Below are 9,964 nucleotides of genomic sequence, written 5' to 3'. Positions count from 1 at the left end.
TGATGTGTTGATACTGGTTGATTAGAGGACTAGCAGTGATGGCAACTCACAGGCTCAAAAGGCTATAACTTTTGAATCGAAAGTCGTAGAGCCTCGCAGATGGGCTCATTCGATTCCTCATCAAATTCTACAGTTAGCAGTCCCCTATGCAGGTAAATTTGCTGTATGAGCTTCCGTTTCCGAGATATTTGACAAAAACCGTACAGATATGAAAAATGATGTGGCTCAAAAGGCTATAACTTTTGAATCGAAAGTCGTAGAGCCACGCAGATGGGCTCATTCGATTCCTCATCAAATTCTACAGTTAGCAGTCCCCTATGCAGGTAAATTTGCTGTATGAGCTTCCGTTTCCCAGATATTTGACAAAAACCGTACAGATATGAAAAATGATGTGTCAAATGTCCTTGAAATCGGACAAAAAACGTACAGATATGAAAATGATGTGGTTCAAACGGCTATAACTTTTGAATCGAAAGTCGTAGAGCCTCGCAGATGGGCTCATTCGATTCCTCATCAAATTCTACAGTTAGCAGTCCCCTATGCAGATAAATTTGCTGTACGAGCTTCCGTTTCCGAGATATTTGACAAAAACCAAACAGATATGAAAAATGATGTGGCTCAAACAGCTATAACTTTTGAATCGAAAGTCGTAGAGCCTCGCAGATGGGCTCATTCGATTCCTCATCAAATTCTACAGTTAGCAGTCCCCTATGCAGGTAAATTTGCTGTACGAGCTTCGGTTTCCGAGATATTTGACAAAAACCGTACAGATATGAAAAATGATGTGTCAAATGTCCTTGAAATCGGACAAAAACCGTACAGATATGAAAATGATGTGGTTCAAACGGCTATAACTTTTGAATCGAAAGTCGTAGAGCCTCGCAGATGGGCTCATTCGATTCCTCATCAAATTCTACAGTTAGCAGTCCCCTATGCAGATAAATTTGCTGTACGAGCTTCCGTTTCCGAGATATTTGACAAAAACCGTATCATGTTAACTTATCAAAACCACTAGAGGGCGCCTCGCCACGTTACATCTCCCATTGCTTTTATGATGTCATAGTAGACATTGCTGACGCAGACACTTAAACAGTCAGTGATCCATTCCACCTCATCAGAGTAGCTAGTGACTTCTGGATCTGACACACTGACTTAGAGAAAACAAGTAAGTCCATAATGGGGATAAACTTTAGAGTAAGAATTTTCTACAATTATTCTGTATTCATTCTTTGACAAAAACACCCCCAATTGAAGACAGAATAGAGTACATATTGCTCTCTGAGCTTTGTTTAACCAAGTTGTCATATAAATGATGTGTTGATACTGGTTGATTAGAGGACTAGCAGTGATGGCAACTCACAGGCTCAAAAGGCTATAACTTTTGAATCGAAAGTCGTAGAGCCTCGCAGATGGGCTCATTCGATTCCTCATCAAATTCTACAGTTAGCAGTCCCCTATGCAGGTAAATTTGCTGTACGAGCTTCGGTTTCCGAGATATTTGACAAAAAACAAACAGATATGAAAAATGATGTGGCTCAAACGGCTATAACTTTTGAATTGAAAGTCGTAGAGCCACGCAGATGGGCTCATTCGATTCCTCATCAAATTCTACAGTTAGCAGTCCCCTATGCAGATAAATTTGCTGTACGAGCTTCCGTTTCCGAGATATTTGACAAAAACCGTACAGATATGAAAAATGATGTGTCAAATGTCCTTGAAATCGGACAAAAACCGTACAGATATGAAAATGATGTGGTTCAAACGGCTATAACTTTTGAATCGAAAGTCGTAGAGCCTCGCAGATGGGCTCATTCGATTCCTCATCAAATTCTACAGTTAGCAGTCCCCTATGCAGATAAATTTGCTGTACGAGCTTCCGTTTCCGAGATATTTGACAAAAACCGTACAGATATGAAAAATGATGTGTCAAATGTCCTTGAAATCGGACAAAAACCGTACAGATATGAAAATGATGTGGTTCAAACGGCTATAACTTTTGAATCGAAAGTCGTAGAGCCTCGCAGATGGGCTCATTCGATTCCTCATCAAATTCTACAGTTAGCAGTCCCCTATGCAGATAAATTTGCTGTACGAGCTTCCGTTTCCGAGATATTTGACAAAAACCGTACAGATATGAAAAATGATGTGGCTCAAACGGCTATAACTTTTGAATCGAAAGTCGTAGAGACTCGCAGATGGGCTCATTCGATTCCTCATCAAATTCTACAGTTAGCAGTCCCCTATGCAGATAAATTTGCTGTACGAGCTTCCGTTTCCGAGATATTTGACAAAAACCGTATCATGTTAACTTATCAAAACCACTAGAGGGCGCCTCGCCACGTTACATCTCCCATTGCTTTTATGATGTCATAGTAGACGTTGCTGACGCAGACACTTAAACAGTCAGTGATCCATTCCACCTCATCAGAGTAGCTAGTGACTTCTGGATCTGACACACTGACTTAGAGAAAACAAGTAAGTCCATAATGGGGATAAACTTTAGAGTAAGAATTTTCTACAATTATTCTGTATTCATTCTTTGACAAAAACACCCCCAATTGAAGACAGAATAGAGTACATATTGCTCTCTGAGCTTTGTTTAACCAAGTTGTCATATAAATGATGTGTTGATACTGGTTGATTAGAGGACTAGCAGTGATGGCAACTCACAGGCTCAAAAGGCTATAACTTTTGAATCGAAAGTCGTAGAGCCTCGCAGATGGGCTCATTCGATTCCTCATCAAATTCTACAGTTAGCAGTCCCCTATGCAGGTAAATTTGCTGTACGAGCTTCGGTTTCCGAGATATTTGACAAAAAACAAACAGATATGAAAAATGATGTGGCTCAAACGGCTATAACTTTTGAATTGAAAGTCGTAGAGCCACGCAGATGGGCTCATTCGATTCCTCATCAAATTCTACAGTTAGCAGTCCCCTATGCAGATAAATTTGCTGTACGAGCTTCCGTTTCCGAGATATTTGACAAAAACCGTACAGATATGAAAAATGATGTGTCAAATGTCCTTGAAATCGGACAAAAACCGTACAGATATGAAAATGATGTGGTTCAAACGGCTATAACTTTTGAATCGAAAGTCGTAGAGCCTCGCAGATGGGCTCATTCGATTCCTCATCAAATTCTACAGTTAGCAGTCCCCTATGCAGATAAATTTGCTGTACGAGCTTCCGTTTCCGAGATATTTGACAAAAACCGTACAGATATGAAAAATGATGTGTCAAATGTCCTTGAAATCGGACAAAAACCGTACAGATATGAAAATGATGTGGTTCAAACGGCTATAACTTTTGAATCGAAAGTCGTAGAGCCTCGCAGATGGGCTCATTCGATTCCTCATCAAATTCTACAGTTAGCAGTCCCCTATGCAGATAAATTTGCTGTACGAGCTTCCGTTTCCGAGATATTTGACAAAAACCGTACAGATATGAAAAATGATGTGGCTCAAACGGCTATAACTTTTGAATCGAAAGTCGTAGAGACTCGCAGATGGGCTCATTCGATTCCTCATCAAATTCTACAGTTAGCAGTCCCCTATGCAGATAAATTTGCTGTACGAGCTTCCGTTTCCGAGATATTTGACAAAAACCGTATCATGTTAACTTATCAAAACCACTAGAGGGCGCCTCGCCACGTTACATCTCCCATTGCTTTTATGATGTCATAGTAGACGTTGCTGACGCAGACACTTAAACAGTCAGTGATCCATTCCACCTCATCAGAGTAGCTAGTGACTTCTGGATCTGACACACTGACTTAGAGAAAACAAGTAAGTCCATAATGGGGATAAACTTTAGAGTAAGAATTTTCTACAATTATTCTGTATTCATTCTTTGACAAAAACACCCCCAATTGAAGACAGAATAGAGTACATATTGCTCTCTGAGCTTTGTTTAACCAAGTTGTCATATAAATGATGTGTTGATACTGGTTGATTAGAGGACTAGCAGTGATGGCAACTCACAGGCTCAAAAGGCTATAACTTTTGAATCGAAAGTCGTAGAGCCTCGCAGATGGGCTCATTCGATTCCTCATCAAATTCTACAGTTAGCAGTCCCCTATGCAGGTAAATTTGCTGTACGAGCTTCGGTTTCCGAGATATTTGACAAAAAACAAACAGATATGAAAAATGATGTGGCTCAAACGGCTATAACTTTTGAATTGAAAGTCGTAGAGCCACGCAGATGGGCTCATTCGATTCCTCATCAAATTCTACAGTTAGCAGTCCCCTATGCAGATAAATTTGCTGTACGAGCTTCCGTTTCCGAGATATTTGACAAAAACCGTACAGATATGAAAAATGATGTGTCAAATGTCCTTGAAATCGGACAAAAACCGTACAGATATGAAAATGATGTGGTTCAAACGGCTATAACTTTTGAATCGAAAGTCGTAGAGCCTCGCAGATGGGCTCATTCGATTCCTCATCAAATTCTACAGTTAGCAGTCCCCTATGCAGATAAATTTGCTGTACGAGCTTCCGTTTCCGAGATATTTGACAAAAACCGTACAGATATGAAAAATGATGTGTCAAATGTCCTTGAAATCGGACAAAAACCGTACAGATATGAAAATGATGTGGTTCAAACGGCTATAACTTTTGAATCGAAAGTCGTAGAGCCTCGCAGATGGGCTCATTCGATTCCTCATCAAATTCTACAGTTAGCAGTCCCCTATGCAGATAAATTTGCTGTACGAGCTTCCGTTTCCGAGATATTTGACAAAAACCGTACAGATATGAAAAATGATGTGGCTCAAACGGCTATAACTTTTGAATCGAAAGTCGTAGAGACTCGCAGATGGGCTCATTCGATTCCTCATCAAATTCTACAGTTAGCAGTCCCCTATGCAGATAAATTTGCTGTACGAGCTTCCGTTTCCGAGATATTTGACAAAAACCGTATCATGTTAACTTATCAAAACCACTAGAGGGCGCCTCGCCACGTTACATCTCCCATTGCTTTTATGATGTCATAGTAGACGTTGCTGACGCAGACACTTAAACAGTCAGTGATCCATTCCACCTCATCAGAGTAGCTAGTGACTTCTGGATCTGACACACTGACTTAGAGAAAACAAGTAAGTCCATAATGGGGATAAACTTTAGAGTAAGAATTTTCTACAATTATTCTGTATTCATTCTTTGACAAAAACACCCCCAATTGAAGACAGAATAGAGTACATATTGCTCTCTGAGCTTTGTTTAACCAAGTTGTCATATAAATGATGTGTTGATACTGGTTGATTAGAGGACTAGCAGTGATGGCAACTCACAGGCTCAAAAGGCTATAACTTTTGAATCGAAAGTCGTAGAGCCTCGCAGATGGGCTCATTCGATTCCTCATCAAATTCTACAGTTAGCAGTCCCCTATGCAGGTAAATTTGCTGTATGAGCTTCCGTTTCCGAGATATTTGACAAAAACCGTACAGATATGAAAAATGATGTGGCTCAAAAGGCTATAACTTTTGAATCGAAAGTCGTAGAGCCACGCAGATGGGCTCATTCGATTCCTCATCAAATTCTACAGTTAGCAGTCCCCTATGCAGGTAAATTTGCTGTATGAGCTTCCGTTTCCCAGATATTTGACAAAAACCGTACAGATATGAAAAATGATGTGTCAAATGTCCTTGAAATCGGACAAAAAACGTACAGATATGAAAATGATGTGGTTCAAACGGCTATAACTTTTGAATCGAAAGTCGTAGAGCCTCGCAGATGGGCTCATTCGATTCCTCATCAAATTCTACAGTTAGCAGTCCCCTATGCAGATAAATTTGCTGTACGAGCTTCCGTTTCCGAGATATTTGACAAAAACCAAACAGATATGAAAAATGATGTGGCTCAAACAGCTATAACTTTTGAATCGAAAGTCGTAGAGCCTCGCAGATGGGCTCATTCGATTCCTCATCAAATTCTACAGTTAGCAGTCCCCTATGCAGGTAAATTTGCTGTACGAGCTTCGGTTTCCGAGATATTTGACAAAAACCGTACAGATATGAAAAATGATGTGTCAAATGTCCTTGAAATCGGACAAAAACCGTACAGATATGAAAATGATGTGGTTCAAACGGCTATAACTTTTGAATCGAAAGTCGTAGAGCCTCGCAGATGGGCTCATTCGATTCCTCATCAAATTCTACAGTTAGCAGTCCCCTATGCAGATAAATTTGCTGTACGAGCTTCCGTTTCCGAGATATTTGACAAAAACCGTATCATGTTAACTTATCAAAACCACTAGAGGGCGCCTCGCCACGTTACATCTCCCATTGCTTTTATGATGTCATAGTAGACATTGCTGACGCAGACACTTAAACAGTCAGTGATCCATTCCACCTCATCAGAGTAGCTAGTGACTTCTGGATCTGACACACTGACTTAGAGAAAACAAGTAAGTCCATAATGGGGATAAACTTTAGAGTAAGAATTTTCTACAATTATTCTGTATTCATTCTTTGACAAAAACACCCCCAATTGAAGACAGAATAGAGTACATATTGCTCTCTGAGCTTTGTTTAACCAAGTTGTCATATAAATGATGTGTTGATACTGGTTGATTAGAGGACTAGCAGTGATGGCAACTCACAGGCTCAAAAGGCTATAACTTTTGAATCGAAAGTCGTAGAGCCTCGCAGATGGGCTCATTCGATTCCTCATCAAATTCTACAGTTAGCAGTCCCTTATGCAGGTAAATTTGCTGTACGAGCTTCGGTTTCCGAGATATTTGACAAAAAACAAACAGATATGAAAAATGATGTGGCTCAAACGGCTATAACTTTTGAATTGAAAGTCGTAGAGCCACGCAGATGGGCTCATTCGATTCCTCATCAAATTCTACAGTTAGCAGTCCCCTATGCAGATAAATTTGCTGTACGAGCTTCCGTTTCCGAGATATTTGACAAAAACCGTACAGATATGAAAAATGATGTGTCAAATGTCCTTGAAATCGGACAAAAACCGTACAGATATGAAAATGATGTGGTTCAAACGGCTATAACTTTTGAATCGAAAGTCGTAGAGCCTCGCAGATGGGCTCATTCGATTCCTCATCAAATTCTACAGTTAGCAGTCCCCTATGCAGATAAATTTGCTGTACGAGCTTCCGTTTCCGAGATATTTGACAAAAACCGTACAGATATGAAAAATGATGTGTCAAATGTCCTTGAAATCGGACAAAAACCGTACAGATATGAAAATGATGTGGTTCAAACGGCTATAACTTTTGAATCGAAAGTCGTAGAGCCTCGCAGATGGGCTCATTCGATTCCTCATCAAATTCTACAGTTAGCAGTCCCCTATGCAGATAAATTTGCTGTACGAGCTTCCGTTTCCGAGATATTTGACAAAAACCGTACAGATATGAAAAATGATGTGGCTCAAACGGCTATAACTTTTGAATCGAAAGTCGTAGAGACTCGCAGATGGGCTCATTCGATTCCTCATCAAATTCTACAGTTAGCAGTCCCCTATGCAGATAAATTTGCTGTACGAGCTTCCGTTTCCGAGATATTTGACAAAAACCGTATCATGTTAACTTATCAAAACCACTAGAGGGCGCCTCGCCACGTTACATCTCCCATTGCTTTTATGATGTCATAGTAGACGTTGCTGACGCAGACACTTAAACAGTCAGTGATCCATTCCACCTCATCAGAGTAGCTAGTGACTTCTGGATCTGACACACTGACTTAGAGAAAACAAGTAAGTCCATAATGGGGATAAACTTTAGAGTAAGAATTTTCTACAATTATTCTGTATTCATTCTTTGACAAAAACACCCCCAATTGAAGACAGAATAGAGTACATATTGCTCTCTGAGCTTTGTTTAACCAAGTTGTCATATAAATGATGTGTTGATACTGGTTGATTAGAGGACTAGCAGTGATGGCAACTCACAGGCTCAAAAGGCTATAACTTTTGAATCGAAAGTCGTAGAGCCTCGCAGATGGGCTCATTCGATTCCTCATCAAATTCTACAGTTAGCAGTCCCCTATGCAGGTAAATTTGCTGTACGAGCTTCGGTTTCCGAGATATTTGACAAAAAACAAACAGATATGAAAAATGATGTGGCTCAAACGGCTATAACTTTTGAATTGAAAGTCGTAGAGCCACGCAGATGGGCTCATTCGATTCCTCATCAAATTCTACAGTTAGCAGTCCCCTATGCAGATAAATTTGCTGTACGAGCTTCCGTTTCCGAGATATTTGACAAAAACCGTACAGATATGAAAAATGATGTGTCAAATGTCCTTGAAATCGGACAAAAAACGTACAGATATGAAAATGATGTGGTTCAAACGGCTATAACTTTTGAATCGAAAGTCGTAGAGCCTCGCAGATGGGCTCATTCGATTCCTCATCAAATTCTACAGTTAGCAGTCCCCTATGCAGATAAATTTGCTGTACGAGCTTCCGTTTCCGAGATATTTGACAAAAACCGTACAGATATGAAAAATGATGTGTCAAATGTCCTTGAAATCGGACAAAAACCGTACAGATATGAAAATGATGTGGTTCAAACGGCTATAACTTTTGAATCGAAAGTCGTAGAGCCTCGCAGATGGGCTCATTCGATTCCTCATCAAATTCTACAGTTAGCAGTCCCCTATGCAGATAAATTTGCTGTACGAGCTTCCGTTTCCGAGATATTTGACAAAAACCGTATCATGTTAACTTATCAAAACCACTAGAGGGCGCCTCGCCACGTTACATCTCCCATTGCTTTTATGATGTCATAGTAGACGTTGCTGACGCAGACACTTAAACAGTCAGTGATCCATTCCACCTCATCAGAGTAGCTAGTGACTTCTGGATCTGACACACTGACTTAGAGAAAACAAGTAAGTCCATAATGGGGATAAACTTTAGAGTAAGAATTTTCTACAATTATTCTGTATTCATTCTTTGACAAAAACACCCCCAATTGAAGACAGAATAGAGTACATATTGCTCTCTGAGCTTTGTTTAACCAAGTTGTCATATAAATGATGTGTTGATACTGGTTGATTAGAGGACTAGCAGTGATGGCAACTCACAGGCTCAAAAGGCTATAACTTTTGAATCGAAAGTCGTAGAGCCTCGCAGATGGGCTCATTCGATTCCTCATCAAATTCTACAGTTAGCAGTCCCCTATGCAGGTAAATTTGCTGTACGAGCTTCGGTTTCCGAGATATTTGACAAAAAACAAACAGATATGAAAAATGATGTGGCTCAAACGGCTATAACTTTTGAATTGAAAGTCGTAGAGCCACGCAGATGGGCTCATTCGATTCCTCATCAAATTCTACAGTTAGCAGTCCCCTATGCAGATAAATTTGCTGTACGAGCTTCCGTTTCCGAGATATTTGACAAAAACCGTACAGATATGAAAAATGATGTGTCAAATGTCCTTGAAATCGGACAAAAAACGTACAGATATGAAAATGATGTGGTTCAAACGGCTATAACTTTTGAATCGAAAGTCGTAGAGCCTCGCAGATGGGCTCATTCGATTCCTCATCAAATTCTACAGTTAGCAGTCCCTTATGCAGATAAATTTGCTGTACGAGCTTCCGTTTCCGAGATATTTGACAAAAACCGTACAGATATGAAAAATGATGTGTCAAATGTCCTTGAAATCGGACAAAAACCGTACAGATATGAAAATGATGTGGTTCAAACGGCTATAACTTTTGAATCGAAAGTCGTAGAGCCTCGCAGATGGGCTCATTCGATTCCTCATCAAATTCTACAGTTAGCAGTCCCCTATGCAGATAAATTTGCTGTACGAGCTTCCGTTTCCGAGATATTTGACAAAAACCGTATCATGTTAACTTATCAAAACCACTAGAGGGCGCCTCGCCACGTTACATCTCCCATTGCTTTTATGATGTCATAGTAGACGTTGCTGACGCAGACACTTAAACAGTCAGTGATCCATTCCACCTCATCAGAGTAGCTAGTGACTTCTG

The sequence above is a fragment of the Borostomias antarcticus genome (assembly GCF_949987555.1).
Source record: "Borostomias antarcticus genome assembly, contig: scaffold_57, whole genome shotgun sequence".
NCBI lineage: Eukaryota > Metazoa > Chordata > Actinopteri > Stomiiformes > Stomiidae > Borostomias > Borostomias antarcticus.
Note: the sequence above shows the minus strand (reverse complement) of the source record.